Below are 16,640 nucleotides of genomic sequence, written 5' to 3'. Positions count from 1 at the left end.
TTATTACAAAATAATTACAACAACATTAAAAAAGACATACATAAACATAAAATTGAAGTGTGACAGTGTACAAAACACACATAGATGACTCCCTGCTGCATGCTGGGTCTAGTCAACATTACACAACCATCAAAGCCATTCCAGTTGGTCAGTTCATGAGAACGAAGCGGATCTGTTCCACCCCACAAAAATTTGAACATCAGGCAGAGATATTGAGAAAGAGATTCCAGTCACGAGGGTACAGTAACAGAGCCATCAAAGAAGGCTACAACAGGGCAAAGAACTCTACCAGAGAAAGCAGACTCCAGTCTTCAAAACGAACTTCCAAGGATAATGACCATATTAGATTAATTTCGACCTTCTACTCACAAAGTGAGGAAATTAAGAAAATCTTACAGCGTTACTTGTCAGTTCTCCAAACTGAACCAACTTTGAAGAACTACCTATTGGATTACCCCCAGATGTCTTATAAAAGAAACAAAAATCTGAAAGATTTGTTGGTTAGAAGCCACTATGTGGTAACTACCAACAAACCATTTGGGACGGGCCCACCAATCGGGGTTTTATCTGTATGGTGGATTCAAGGCATGTGCCAATATGAGTAGAATGAAAACGTTTAAAGGGGGCTTTACACGCTGCGACATCGCTGATGCGGAGTCGTTGGGGTCACGGAATTTGTGACGCACATCTGGGCGCATTAGCGATCCCGTTGCGTGTGACACCGATAAGCGATTTTGCATCGTTGCAAAATCGCTAATCGGCGACATGGGGGTCCATTCTTAAAAATCGTTACTGCAGCAGTAACGAAGTTGTTCCTCGTTCCTGCGGCAGCACACATCGCTGCATGTGACGCCGCAGGAACGAGGAACCTCTCCTTACCTGACTCCCGGCTGCTATGCAGAAGGAAGAAGGTGGGCGGGATGTTACGTCCCGCTCATCTCCGCCCCTCCGCTGCTATTGGGCGGCGGTTCAGTGACGCTTCAGTGACGTCGCTGTAACGCCGCACGGACCGCCCCCTTAGAAAGGAGGCGGTTCGCCGGTCACAGCGACGTCGCCGGACAGGTAAGTATGTGTGACGGCTCTGGGCAATGTTGTGCAGCACGGGCAGCGATTTGCCCGTGTCGCGCAACAGATGGGGGCGGGTACCCACACTAGCGATATCGGGACCGATATCGCAGTGTGTAAAGTAGCCTTAAGTCTTCTGGGGGTGATAAAGAATTTACAATCCGACAGTATATCACCTGCTCCACTACGCAGGTTATATACTACGCGGTTTGCGGATGCAACCTGATTTATATCGGGTTGACATCTCGCCAACTGCGAGTCCGGACGAGAGAACATGTCCGTGACATTCTTGCGGCAAAAACTGTTACCAGTTTGGAGGATTTAAAAACAATCCCACGACATTTCAAACTTAAAGGTGCGGGGATCACATCCATGTTTAAGGTGAGGGGTATTGAACAAGTGTCAGTAGGAATTCGTGGTGGTAACATAATAAAACTGCTGCAGCAGGAATGTAAATAGATCACCCTGCTGCAAACGGAATCACCTATAGGGCTAAACGAAATTAACTCATTTGCATGTTTTTTGTGAATTAGTCCATGGTCCACCTTAGTCTTAAAATAGATCTTAAAATTGGCCTTCTAGGTCTGGTTTTGGATTTTTGCGCAGCATCTATGATACTTATTAGTACTTTAAACAGTTGTTATATTTCCATTACTCTCCTACACTGTTTGTTTTTAAGCTATTTTAATTTGTGTATTTGTTGACAGGTAATTTCTCCCTTGCCATCCTGAGGAGCACCTTGTATGTGAAACTGATCCCAATGGAACTGCATTTATCTCCTGGTGATATCCCACACCACCTGGGAACCAAGTCATTACGAACATTAATCACCCTGTATATATTTTGTGAGGCAAACATGTCACATACCTTGTATCCACATAGAATGACATGCGGAGTACTGGTGTGTATGGTGCCGCATTCTAGTGGATGTGATCAGTCCCAGGTGTGTTCCTGTGCGCGTGCCCGCTGCTGTCCACCCATCCCCCGGGTGGCACCGCTGTCATGGGCGACGCACGTGATCATTGGCGTTCTGAGCCACTGAGCACGCACGTGCGATGCTGACGAGCGGCGCTCCCGGGAGGGCCGGTGGACGTCAACGCACATGCGCCGGCGTGTGATCGCAGGTGAGACTCATTTGGGTGACCACACTATAAAAGGTGAGGGTATATCGATTAACAGCAGACCCCTGAGGAAGCATTCTATTGTGAAATGTACATTCGGGTGGAGGTTGAACAGTGCTGATCCACCAATTTACAATGGGTAATGTGATGCCATGATTGCCTGAGCCATTTAGGTCATATGGTAACCTGCACTGAATGAGATGTGAATTTTTACGGATGACAGATTACTAACACGCGCAGGTCCTCTTTTCGAGCCAATTCTATGACCTCTATTCCAGGAATATAGTATTCTTACCTATACTGGTTTATACTGTGATGATTGTATTTTACTATAACCATGTTATTTGACCGGATGTAGTGGCTATATATATATTTATTAGTGATGAGCGAGTACTAAAAAGCTCGGGTGCTCGAAGCTCGGGCCGAGCCTCCCAAGATACTCGTGTACTCGGCCCGAGCACCGAGCCCAATGTTATCCTATGGGAGACCCGAGTATTTTTATGAAATGACCCCCGGCAGCATGTAGAAACCCTAAAAATGTCACAAAAGTCTCAGAAGAGTGCTCAAATGACATGGCAACAGCATGGGGAAGACCCCTTGAAGCATTTATCACTCAAAAGTCACAGCTGTGAACAATTTTGTCCGCGTTTTACGCCATTTTTACGGACTCACCAGAAAACCTTCAAAATGACACCAAAATGAATTTTCATGGCGGAAATGTTAAGGGCACATACCCAATAGTGAGATAGAGCCGGTGTATGTTACTTTTTGAGATTAATACATGAAAGATTTTACGTAAAACATTGTGTGGCACTCCGATGTCCCTGAGAAGAGACGTACATGAAGGCCTCTTGAGTCTAATGTGCCCATTTTGAGGAAGTGAGTCTTTGTAGTATTTTCCTTTGCCAGGGCAGTCCAAAATTGTGAGGTTCACCAATGCCCCTGCATACAGACGTGCATGAGGGCCTGTAAACCTGAAGTGCCCATTGTAAGGAAGTGGGTCTATTGTAGTATAGCCCTTTGGCAGGGCAGCCAAAAATTGGGAGGCTCCACATTGTCCCTGGATAGAGACGTGCATGAGGGCCTGTAAACCTGAAGTGCCCATTGTAAGGAAGTGGGTCTATTGTAGTATAGCCCTTTGGCAGGGCAGCCAAAAATTGGGAGGCTCCACATTGTCCCTGGATAGAGACGTGCATGAGGGCCTCAAAACATTGTTCCCATTGCAAAGGAGCGGGTCTCCTGTCGTTGTAATGTCCATTCTGAAAGAATGGGCGAAACAATTTACCACTGGGGGTATACCTGAAACAAAGGCCTAACTATTGTAACGGTCATCATGGTGGCGCATGAGGAGAAGGAGGAGCAGTCCAGCGATTATCCAAAGTCCAGAAGTGTGTACCCATGGGTGAGTGGAGGTACATGGCAAATTCCCGTTACAAACTTTAAATTCCGCTCTCATTTGCTGGTGTTGTGGTGAAGTCTGGCCCAATCCAACCCTTGTTCATCTTGATCAGAGTCAGCCTGTCAGCATTTTCAGTTGACAGGCGGGTGTGTTTATCTGTAATGATTCCACCTGCGGCACTAAAAACACGCTCTGACAAAACGCTAGCGGCAGGGCAGGCCAGGACTTCCAAGGCGTAGAGAGCCAATTCATGCCACGTGTCCACCTTGGATACCCAATAATTGTAAGGCACAGAGGAATGTCGGAGTACAGTTGTTCGATCTGCAAGGTACTCCTTGAGCATCTGGGCAAACTTAGGATTTCTTGTGGCACTACCCCGCACCTCAGGGGCTGTGGTACGTGAGGGGCTGAGAAAACTGTCCCACATCTTAAAGACTGTTCCCCTACCTCTGGCGGATTGGACTTGTGCCTCTCTCGGCTGTACGCCTTGGTTGTCTACTGATTCCTGACCTATGCCGCTAGCGTTTTGTGAGGGGAATGCTTTGCCTACTTCCGTGACTATGGCCTTCCGGAACTGCTGCATTTTGGCTGACCTCTCCGCCTCGGGAATAAGAGACATAAAGTTCTCCTTGTAGCGTGGGTCTAACAGTGTTACCAACCAGTAATGATTGTCGGCCAAGATGTTCTTAACGCGAGGGTCACGAGACAGGCAGCTTACCATAAAGTCAGCCATGTGCGCCAGACTCTTAACAGCCAGTACTTCAGTATCCTGACCAACACGATGACTGAACATGCTGTCCTCCTCCTCCTCATCTACCCTGTCCTCTGGCCAGCCACGCTGAACCGAGGATATGACTGGTGTGCATGTCATATCCTCAATTTGGCCGGAGAGTTGCTCCATGTCTTCATCTCCTCCTCGTCATAGTCCTCCACTGCACATTGTGATGAGACGAGGCTGGGCTGTGTGTTATCACCCACACCCACTACTGTTTCTTGCTCCAACTCATCGCGCTCCGCCTGCAATGCATCATGTTTGTTTTTGAGCAGAGACCGTTTTAGAAGGCAGAGAAGCGGTATGGTGACGCTAATAATGGCGTCATCACCACTCACCATCTTGGTGGAGTCCTCAAAGTTTTGTAGGATGGTACATAGGTCGGACATCCATCTCCACTCCTCAGGTGTTATGTGTGGAGTTTGACCCATTTCCCGACGGCTTAGGTGATGCAGGTACTCAACAACTGCCCTCTTCTGCTCACATATCCTGACCAACATGTGCAGAGTTGAATTCCAACGCGTGGGGACATCACACACCAGTCTGTGAGCCGGAAGATGCAAATGGCGCTGAAAGCCGGCAAGGCCGGCTGAAGCAGTAGGTGACTTTCGAAAATGTGCAGACAGGCGGCGAACTTTTACCAGCAGATCAGACAGCTCTGGGTATGACTTTAGAAACCGCTGAACCACGAGGTTGAGCACATGGGCCACGCATGGAACATGTGTCAGCTGGCCTCGCCTCAAAGCCGCCACCAGGTTCCGGCCATTGTCACACACGACCTTTCCTGGCTTTAGGTTCAGAGGTGTGAGCCAGTGATCTGCCTGCTGTTTCAGAGCTGTCCACACCTCTTCTGCATTGTGGGGTTTGTCACCTATGCAGATTAGCTTCAGCACAGCCTGTTGCCGCTTCGCCGAGGCAGTGCTGCAGTGCTTCCAGCTTGGGACTGGTGTGGAGGGTAAAGTGGATGAGGATGCGCAGGAGGAGGAGGAGGCTGAAGAGCATGACATTCCGGAGCTGTAGAGTGTGGGTGAAACCCTGACTGAGGTAGGGCCTGCAAACCTTGGTGTGGGAAGGACGTGTTCCGTCCCTCGCTCAGACTGGGTCCCAGCTTCCACAATATTAACCCAGTGTGCCGTCAACGAGATGTAGCGGCCTTGCCCACAAGCACTTGTCCACGTGTCTGTGGTTAGGTGGACTTTGGGTGAAACAGCGTTGTTCAGGTCACGTGTGATGTTTTGTGACACGTGGTTATGCAACGCGGGGACGGAACACCGGGAGAAATAGTGGCGGCTGGGGACCGAGTAACGTGGGACAGCTGCCGCCATCAGGTCGCGGAATGCTTCTGTCTCCACCAGCCTAAAAAGCAACATTTCCAGCGCAAGCAGTTGCGAAATGTTAGCATTTAGAACTGTGGCATGTGGGGCGTTGGCAGTGTATTTGCGCCTGCGTTCAAAGGTTTGCTGAATGGATAACTGAACGCTGCGCTGGGACAAGGACGTGCTTGATGATGGTGTTATTTCTGCGTAGGCAACTGCAGGTGCAGGACCGGAGGAGGCTTGTTCGCAGGCAGCATGGACAGGGGATTGGCTCGCATGCACAACAAGCGAAGACGTAGCAGTGACATCAGCAAGCACTGCTCCTCGACTCTGTTGTACATCTCACAAAGTCGGGTGCTTGGCTGACATGTGCCTGATCATGATGGTGGTGGTCAGGCTGCTAGTTTTGGTACCCCTGCTGATGCTGGCATGGCAGGTGTTGCAAATGGCCTTTTTAGAATCATCTGGAGCCAACTTAAAAAACTGCCAGACTCGGGAAGACCTAACATTTGTACAGGCACCTTGTGTCGTGTTGTTGTTCCGGGGAACGGTTGCCTGACTTCTGCCTGGAGCCACCACCCTGCTTCTTACTGCCTGTTGGGATGCTACGCCTCTCTCCCCCTGTGCACTGCTGTCCTCGCTCTGCATATCCTCCTGCCAGGTTGGGTCAGTTACTGGATCATCCACCACGTCGTCTTCCTCTTCCGCACCCTGCTCCTCCTCCTGACTTCCTGACAATTGTGTCTCATCATCGTCCACCCCTTGTTGAGACACGTTGCCAACTTCGTGAGAACGTGGCTGCTCAAATATTTGGGCATCTGTACATACGATCTCCTCATGACCCACTTCAACATGAGCTGGCGAGAGGCCAGAATGTGCGAATGGAAATGTGAACAGCTCTTCCGAGTGTCCAAGTGTGGGATCAGTAATGTCCGAGGACGTGTACTCAGCCTTGTGGTAGGAAGGAGGATCAGGTTCTGAAATGTGCGGTGCAGTATCACGGCTACTGACACTTGACCGTGTGGAAGACAGAGTGTTTGTGGTGGTGCCAATCTGACTGGAAGCATTATCCGCTATCCAACTAACAACCTGTTGACACTGGTCTTGGTTCAAGAGCGGTGTACTGCTGCGGTCCCCAAGAATTTGGGACAGGACGTGCGAGCGACTAGATGTGGCCCTTTGTTGTGGCGAAATTAGAGCTTGCCCACGACCTCGGCCTCTGCCTGCACCACCATCACGTCCACTTCCTTGTTCGTTGCCAACGCCCTTACGCATTTTGCAATGCTGTGCTGACGTGTATTCACTAGACTTGTGCGTTATATCCAAGTTTGTGCAAAACGCACACAAGTGCATCTGTACGCTGCCACCGACAGGCACACACGTGCGGTTTTTAAATGCAAGCACGGACGCACTAAGAACCTAACAGGTTTTTAGGAGCGACAATTACTGAGAAGTCTGACACTATGTGGACTTTTAGACTGTGTACACCAGCCCCAGATATGATGAAGGCTGGTATACGGTCACCACTAGGAATGGCTATATACCCTGCCTACCTGCCTGCCTGCCTGTATACTGCTACAATAGTCCTGACAAGGACTCTTCTGGTCACTAGCCTGTATTCCGACCTGGCTATACCCTGCCTGTATACAGCAACAATAGTCCTGAGAAGGACTCTGCTACTGTACTCCGACCTGGCTATACCCTGCCTGCCTGTATACAACTATAATAGTCCTGAGAAGGACTTCTGGTCACACTGTTTGCAGCCCTGCTACGGAAATAGCTATAAAGGGCTGCAAACCTTTCCCTGAAGCAGCAACACTCTCCCTGCACTGACTGTCTGGATGGCTGTGTGCAGAGCACAGCGCGCCCGCCGGTATAAAGGCTCGGTCACGCTGTGCGGGCCGACCAATCACTGCAATTCCACAACTAACAGGGCTGTGGCATTGCAGTGGTCTGCCAGCCAATCCCTGCATGAGGGCTGGCTCTCAAAAGAGCGCCAACATGCAGGGATGAAGACCACGAGTACAGCACGAGTATCGCGAGATTACTCGGTCCCCGCCGAGTAGCCCGAGTACAGTGATATTCGTGCGAGTACCGAGTAGTAACAAGCATACTCGCTTATCACTAATATTTATCTATTCTCTGGATCACATAGCATCAGTTTACATGCTGTATGCACTAAGCACTTTAATTGTATATTCTATGGTGTAATGCTGTCTGTGGGCATGGTCGTTTGGATGCAGAGGCGCACCTCATGAACTTAACCCTTTAATGGCCACGATATGAAACCGTATACTGAGTGTTTTTCGTATATACGCATTTGCATCCATGTAGCTCATGCTCCACAGTTCTGCACTCCGTTGCTATGTAATAGCAGAGGGATATAACCAATGTGGGTTCCTTTACTTTTTACTTGCAATAAGCAAATAACATTATAGCATCGGAAACTCAGCCAGTTCCAATCCTCCCCATCTATGTGTGTTTTATACACTGTCACACTTCAATTTTATGTGTTTATGTATGTCTTTTTTTATGTTGTTATTATTTTGTAATAAAAGTAATTTTCTTAATTTTGAAATGCGCAATTGCTCCTGTGTTTTCTCTTTATACATTATCAAGTAGTGGAGTTAGCATATAATATATTTATGGGGGCGTGGCTAGACATGGCCGTGTAGAGACGTGCAGCTCCTGAGCTCCGCTGCAGAATCCCACGATCCACCGGCATCCCCACACCAAAATGGTGCGTACCGCTGCCAAGAAAGCCCGGTCCCGTTCTGCTGCCTGCCCGACGTCCCCACAGCACACTATGGAGGCTTACCTCACCAGTGCGGGGAGTGAAAAATCTGAGGCCTCCATGCGTCCTGCCCGGGGACCAGATTGTCAAGCTGAATCCGCCGCGGCGGCGAGCGGGACCCTGGCACCGGAGGAAGCGGGAAGCACCCCAGCTCAGACCCGGAGGAATGGGTCCGTAATCGGAACGATCGGGACCCCCATACCGGAGGCGGAGAGGCCTGGCGCGGCAGCGGCGCCATTCCAAGATGGCCGCCGCAGCAGATCCCCAGCCGAGACGGACCGGGTAAGCAGGCCCCAGACCCTGCAGCTGAAGCAGCTGACAAGCGGCGATCAGGCCGCACAAGAGGGAGGGGGAGGACTATGCCTGGGACACCAGTCGCCCCTGATCCTGGCAGAAAATCCGGAGCCACAGATGGGAGTAGCTGGAGTCTGTCCAGGCCCCCCCTCCACCCCAGCTTACGATCCCAATGGGTGTGGAAGCACAGAGCCCGGGGTCTCACAGAGAGCTGGGGACACCTGCCCCCCACATATGGGAGAGGAGGATGGGGAGTCCCCCCTCAGAAAGATGAGGCTGTCATGCAAGAAAGGTTACAGAGGGAGGAGGCAGCATCAAGCCCCCCAACCAGATGGTCCACTGGCTCATCATGGGCAGACAGCCCCCCCGCTAAGCACCCGGTCACACCTGAGAGGCATCCCACCTTGCTTCTAGCGGGCCCTGACACTCAAATGGTACCTCACACCCCAATCATGATCGCAACTCCGAGAGAGGGGAGACCACAAATATACAGGCCACAGTCAAGCTTCCATACCTCCCATGTGGCCTTTTCTCCGACTGCAGGGGGTGAGGATAGGCCGGCCTCCCTGGCGGACCTCCGAGCATTCATGCAGGCGATACCTACCAAAAGTGACATCGCGGCTCTAGCGAACCAAGTCGTTGCGGAATGCAAACTGGAATTTGCTCAATTCAGAGCGGAACTCTCATCTCTAACAGATAGAGTGGATACGGTTTCCACGATACAAGAAAATAACTCTACCTCTATTCATGCCTTACAAGCTACAGTGACAGAACACGCCAAACAATTGTTCTCCCTGCAGCAAAATATGGACGATCTAGAGAACCGCAATAGGAGAAACAATCTCCGTGTCAGAGGATTGCCAGAATCTATTGCTTCCGTGGATGTACCATCGGTGCTCACCACAATTTTCAACAGGCTGCTCGGGCGCCCGCCAGGGGTCAGAATAGAGCTGGACAGAGCCCATAGAGCACTCCGCCCTTTCAATCCGGAGGACCCCCACCCAAGGGATGTTATCTGCCGGGTCCATTTCTACGCTCTCAAGGAGGCGATCCTACTGGCGAGTAGGAAAAAAGCTGACCTCTCCTATAATGGGACCCATATTAGAATCTTACCGGACCTTTCTCGCCATACACTAGCTCAAAGAGCGGCCCTCAAACCTCTATTAGATGTTTTAAAGGATAGAGAGATCCAGTTCCGATGGGGATTTCCTTTCTCCCTTTCGGTCCGCCAGGGCTCGAAATACTTCACCCTCCGTACACCCGAGGACTTGCCCTCTTTTACTACGGGCCTTGGCTTGCCGCCGATTCTTCTCCCCCAGTGGCCTAACACGCTGCTCCGTCCATGGGGTATGGGGCTACGCACGGGTCCTCCTGAGAGCCCCTCCACGAATCGGCAGTCTGCGGGACCCCCTCGGAGAGAGGAGAGATTCCGGGGCAAGAGACACCCACATCTGAGCCGCAGTAGTCTGGACCCCGCCTGAAGGAACCTCTCTAAGATATCTATAGTACATGATATTGATTACATGAGATGCCGATGGTTTCGTACCATGCTAATGTTATTTGTCTCTCTGTATTCATGCTCAATTGGAAAGGAGTTGTCTTTTGGTTATGTCTGACCAGTTTCTCCCCCCAATAGGTTGGAAGCCCCTGCCCCGCCGGTGTGCGGCGGGCATGCTCCCGTTGATTGTATTAACTTGCTTAGTGTTAAGTGCGGAGGCTTTCCCTCTGCTTTTGTTTTGTTCCTCTGAATCGTCTCCCTTCCTCTTTTCTCTCTTTTTCCTAATCTTCTTTCTCTGTACTAGACCTCGCCATGGGGACTGTCCACCAAAACTGCAGCCCTGCCCTCCTTCCATCGCAACATCCGGATTCCCCTCTAAATGGCGGACCTGAACATTACATGCTTCAACGTGAAGGGTTTCAATACCCCAGAGAAACGGGCCCAGATCCTTTATCACCTGCACAAACGTAAGGTACACCTGATCTGCCTCCAGGAGACGCACTTTAAAACTAACCACACCCCAAAGATCAAAAACAAATACTACACCACATGGTTTTTTGCCAACAATCCAGAGACACGTTCAAAGGGGGTGGCGATAGGCATACACAAATCACTCCCTCACCAAGTATTGGACGTTAAAATAGATGAGGCGGCACGTTATATTGTTTTATCATTATCTCTCAGTGGACAGGATTTTGCTATAATTAATGCGTACGCACCCAATCAGAACCAAGACTGCTTTGTCGCCGGATTAGTACGTTCGGCCCTCCCTTTGGTTAGGGGTTCAGTGGTTCTCTGTGGGGACCTAAACATTACGCTCGATCCGGCTATGGATAACTCCAAGGGTCGATCAAGCCTCTCCTATGCACTAATTAAACGAGTTAAAAAATCTTTATTACAGCTCCAACTGTATGATGCGTGGCGCATACAGCACCCCTCGGACAGGGATTACAGCTTCTACTCACACTCGCAGGACTCGTACAGCCGCTTGGATTATATTCTGATTCAGCATAATGTTTTATCTTGGCTGTCCCATACGGGGATTGGAAACATCCTATGGTCGGATCACGCTCCAGTGTTCTGCTCCATGCATGTTCCATCCATGGCAAAGACGGCAGGATCCTGGCGGCTTAACGAGTCCCTGCTTTTGGATGAGAGCTGCACTTCAGATATCTGCACCTCTATCACAAATTTTGTTGGGGACCACGCATCAGACAGCACTGCGCCTGTGTTTAAGTGGGAGGCCCTGAAATGTATCCTCCGTGGGACTCTCATTAAACACGGCTCTCGAATTAAAAAAAGTAGGGCACAAGCCATCAAAGACGCTCTTCAAAAAGTCACAACACTTGAACTCTTCCATAAACGTGCTCTGGCGGCCTCGACACTCCAAGCACTTCTGAGAGCGAGGTTGAGGTTAGGAAATTACTGGACTCCTCATATAGACACATTATCCAATTGGGCAGGAGCAGATTTTACGAGTTCGGCGACAAACCAGGCAAAATGCTAGCCAACGCGTTACGAGCCAAAAGGGCAACAAACCTGATTTCACATATTCAGGACTCATCGGGTGGCCTGGTGCATACTACCCCAAAAATTTCAAGTGCCTTTCATAAATATTATTCTAGGTTGTACAATCTACCCCCTCCTAGGGTGTCCCCCAACGCCTCAACGGGTGCCCCCCCTTCCCCCTTTAAATAACTGAATAGCGCCATAATAGAAAATCTTGAGGCCCCGTTCACGATAGAAGAACTATTGCAGGTTATCCAGAGCGCTCCTGGCAATAAAAGTCCAGGTCCGGACGGGCTAACGGCAAAATTCTATAAATCCTTTTCGACCCTACTTGCGCCTCTGATGTTGGAGTCTTTTAATTCAATTTCAGACACCACCCTCTTTCCAACGGACTCTACAGCGGCGCACATTACAGTTATTCCCAAAGTGGGCAAGGACCCGGGCGTTTGCGGTAGCTACAGACCGATTTCCCTGCTCAATGTAGATGTCAAGTGCTATGCTAAACTTATTGCCAATAGGCTGAATCCTCTCCTTCCGGATCTGATCCACCTAGACCAGGTTGGGTTTGTCCCGGGACGAGAGGCTAGAGACAACACTCTTAAAACTCTAGATATTATTCAATTTGCTCGCAACCGAGGGATCCCATTGATGATCCTGTCCTTAGATGCAGAGAAGGCCTTCAACAGGATTTCATGGGAGTCACTCGCCCAAACATTAAATCATCTGCAGCTGGGCCCAAACCTAACGGCTAAAATCCTTGCTCTGTACCACACCCCATCGGCGCGTATAAAAATCAATGGCACCCTGTCGGACCCTGTCACCATCCATAACGGGACGAGACAGGGATGCCCCTTATCCCCTCTTCTATACATCCTAGTGATGGAGCATCTCATGGCGGCCCTGCGAGCCAACCCAGACATCCACGGGATCAAGATAGCGAACCATGAATATAAATGCTCGGCTTTCGCCGATGACCTATTAGTTTTTCTCACTAATCCGCTTGAGGCACTTCCATCCCTGATGTCAGAGTTGGATAGCTTTGGGAGATGGTCCAATTTCCGGATAAACCTCGACAAATCAGAGGCTTTGAACATCTCCCTCCCTCCAAATCTAGTTTCTTCCCTACAATCCAAACACCCTTTTAAGTGGCCACAAAACAATAGTATCCGATATTTGGGTATCACCATTCCATCTGACCTGTCCAAACTGTTTCCACTTAACTTCCAACAATTTCTTATCAAATTAGAGAGGGACCTAGCCACCTGACATCAGGGGGTGGTGTCCTGGTTTGGTAGGGTTGGCGCCCTCAAAATGACAGTTCTGCCCCGATTATTATACCTCCTGCACACGGTACCCGTCCACATCCCTGCGTCATACTGGTACAAAATTCAACAATTATTTATCCAGTTTGTCTGGGCCAAGGGCCGACCTAGAATACGAGGTAGTGTTCTGACCAGACCAAAGGACGCGGGAGGGTTGGGACTGACGGACTGCCGAAAGTATCACCTAGCAGTGGCCCATGCCCGTGTCCTGGACCTGCTGCACGGTGAGGGGTCTAAACTATGGGTGTGTTTGGCCCATGATCTATGCTCTCTGTCGGCATCAACTCTGCCTTGGACGTGGCCACGGCTGAACCGTCGCAAACTTGTGGTGGGGTACAGTGTCGAGCAGACTCTGCGCACCATACATGCCCCTGGAAGGAAATGCGATTTGATTCGTGCATATGGACCGCTGATGCCGGTGACCGATAGTCCGGATTTCCTTCCGGGTGCCTCTGTTACCCGCTTCCTGGAAGGAACTAAACGGATGCCTCTTCGGCTCATCCATATTGCCCCACAGGGACGGACACTACCACTCTCTGTAATTTTGGGGGAGAAACCCCAAAAACTACGCCCCAATTTCGAATACGCCCAACTCCAGCATTTATTACATCACTTACACAGACGCATGAGCTTTCACTCTCTCCATCCCCTTATGAGGCCATGTGTACAACAAAGACTGCCCCGAATCACAACATTTCAGTTATATACAAATTGCTGGTCTCCGGGGGCTTGGACAATCCCCCCCCCTTTTGCGGAGCATGGGAGGGGGAACTCAACCAAACATTCTCTAGAGAACAATGGGGGCGATGCTTCCATTTGTCACACAAGTCGGTGACTGCTACTAAGTCCCAGGAGACCAGTTATAAAGTCGTATCATGATGGTATCGGGTCCCTTCCCTCCTACATCGGTGGTGGCCTGAGACCCCAGATAACTGTTGGAGGTGCGGAAGCCAAGGGGGTACCATGACGCATATATGGTGGTCGAGTTTAGCCTTGCAGTCCTTTTGGGAGGGGGTGCTAGAGGCGATCAGAGAGGTTTCAGGAGTGATCGTGCCTAGACGCCCTGAGGCGGTTCTGCTCTACATGTTCCCTATGCCGCAGGCTGCGTACAAAAAATCTGTTCTGCGACACCGCCTACAGGCGGCCAAGATGGCTATACCCCGTCACTGGAAGAAGGCAGACTCTCCAACCTTGGAAGAGTGGATTGACGAGGTGAATGCAATATATCGGATGGAGAGGGTTCTGGTCCAGTCGCGGGGGGATGCAGAGTCTGTGATCACAAAATGGTCTCACTGGGAGTCTTATTTGGCAGGGTCTGGCTCAAACCCATGACATGACTCAAATCCCCTTTTTGATCGGAACTTTTTACCTCCTTACATAAACATGGCGGGCAGGTGAAGGCCCCATGGCACCCTCTTTCGATACTCTTTCTCCCTTTCTGTCTTCCTTCCTTTCTCCTTCCACTCTCTGACCTTTCTTATTAGGAGTTTTCTTTCATGGTAAGTTTCCTTTAGGAGGGTAAGAGAGGGGTGGAAGGGGGAGTCTGTGCGCCAGGAGTTCTTTTATGTGGCGTATTGGATAATTGTCACAATATCGTCTACGTGCAATGCCCTCCAGCCCCCTCTCTCCCCTTCTTTCCTTTGCTTGTTGGACCTCATGGTCCCAATACTCATAGTTGTTATGCAACATGTAACTGTATAACCTGACCCATTATGTTGTCTTTTTTCATGAAAACCAATAAAACACTTAAATTTCAAAAATAATATATTTATAATGAAAATCTGGATATATGTACTAATATTCGAATTTGATACGTGGACAATTTTGCAAATTTTCCCACCTCCAAAGAATGGAGAGGGCTGTAATTTTTATTGTAGGTAACTTCAACTGTGACACAATAAAAAAACAATACAGAAAATTACATTGCATGATTTTTAAATAATGAATTTATATTTTATTGCGTGAAATAAGTATTTGATACAATGGAAATACAGAACTTAGCATTTGGTACAGAAACCTTTGTTTGCAGTTAAAGAGGTCAGACGTTTCCTACAGTTCTTGACCCAGTTTGCACACACTGCAGCAGGGATTTTGGTTCACTCCTCCATACAGATCTTCTCCAGATGTTTCAGGTTTCTTGGCTGTCACTGGGCTGCATTGAGTTTCAGTTCCTTCCAAAGATTTTCTATTAGGCTCAGGTCCTTAGTTGCCCTGTCTGTGTGTTTCGGGTCATCGTCATGCTGTTAAGGCCACTTTACACGCTACGACATCGCTAAAGCGATCTCGTTGGGGTCACGGAATTCGTGACGCACATCCGGCTGCATTAGCGATGTCGTTGCGTGTGACACCTATGAGCGATTTTGAATCGTCGCAAAAACGTTCAAAATCGCTCATCGGTGACATGCCATCTAATCTCGAATATCGTTGCTGCTACTGCAACGATGTAGTTCATCGTTCCTGCGGCAGCACACATCGCTATGTGTGACACTGCAGGAAGGAGGAACCTCACCTTACCTGCCGCCGGCTGCAATGAGGAAGGAAGGAGGTGGGCGGGATGTTTATGTCCCGCTCATCTCCGCCCCTCTGCTTCTATTAGGCGGCTGCTTAGTGACGTCGCTATGACGCCAAACGAACCGCCCCCTTAGAAAGGAGACGGTTCGCTGGTCACAGCGACGTCGCTAGACAGGTAGGTAATTTGATGGGTGCACGCGATTTTGTGCGCCACGGGCAGCGATTGTCCCGTGACGCACGAACGATGGGGGCGGGTGTGCACACTAGCGATATAGGTCACAATATCGCAGCATGTAAAGTGGCCTTTAGACTCAGTCACAACCCATCTTCAATGCTCTAATACTAATTCTATTTTGGTCTCCCTTGACCACATGACCTTCTCCCATGCCTCTCTGGATCATCCAGATGGTCACTGGCAAGATTCAAATGAGCCTGGATGTGCTGGCATGACCAGAGGGACCCTGTGTGCACTGCAGAATTTTAATCCATGACGGCATAGTGTGTTACAGTAATATTTGAGAATTTGGTCCCAGTTCTCTTCAGGTCATTGACCAGGTCCTCCCGTGTAATTCTGGGCTGATTCTTGACCTTTCTCAGAATTATACTTACCCCCACGAGGCGAGATCTTGCATGGAGCCCCAAACCGAGTAAGATTGACAGTCATTGAGGGACGTGCATACAGCAGAGCATTGGGAGGTGTGTATGCTGCAGAACATTGGGGCGTGCGTGCAGCAAAGCATTGGGGGGCGTACATGCGACAGAGCATTGGGGGCGTGCGTGCGGCAGAAATTTGACGGCTGGCATGCATGCAGCAGATCATTGAAGGCGAGCATGCGGCAGAGCATTGCTCGTATGGGTTGTGCAGAGCGCTATGTAAGGAGCACTATGCAGCTGTCCTTGCTGACACTAGATATTAGGATCACTTTGCGCTCACCAACAAAATGGCTCTGCACTGTGATCCTTAACTTCATTCTCTGTTATCCTTTTGGAAACACCCAGAACAGAAGGCGGAGGTGACATCACACACATGAACAGATTC

This window comes from Anomaloglossus baeobatrachus, unplaced genomic scaffold (genome assembly GCF_048569485.1).
Source record: "Anomaloglossus baeobatrachus isolate aAnoBae1 unplaced genomic scaffold, aAnoBae1.hap1 Scaffold_106, whole genome shotgun sequence".
NCBI classification, from domain to species: Eukaryota; Metazoa; Chordata; class Amphibia; order Anura; family Aromobatidae; genus Anomaloglossus; species Anomaloglossus baeobatrachus.
The sequence above is the reverse complement of the archived record's forward strand: the minus strand, read 5'-3'. Positions refer to the sequence as shown.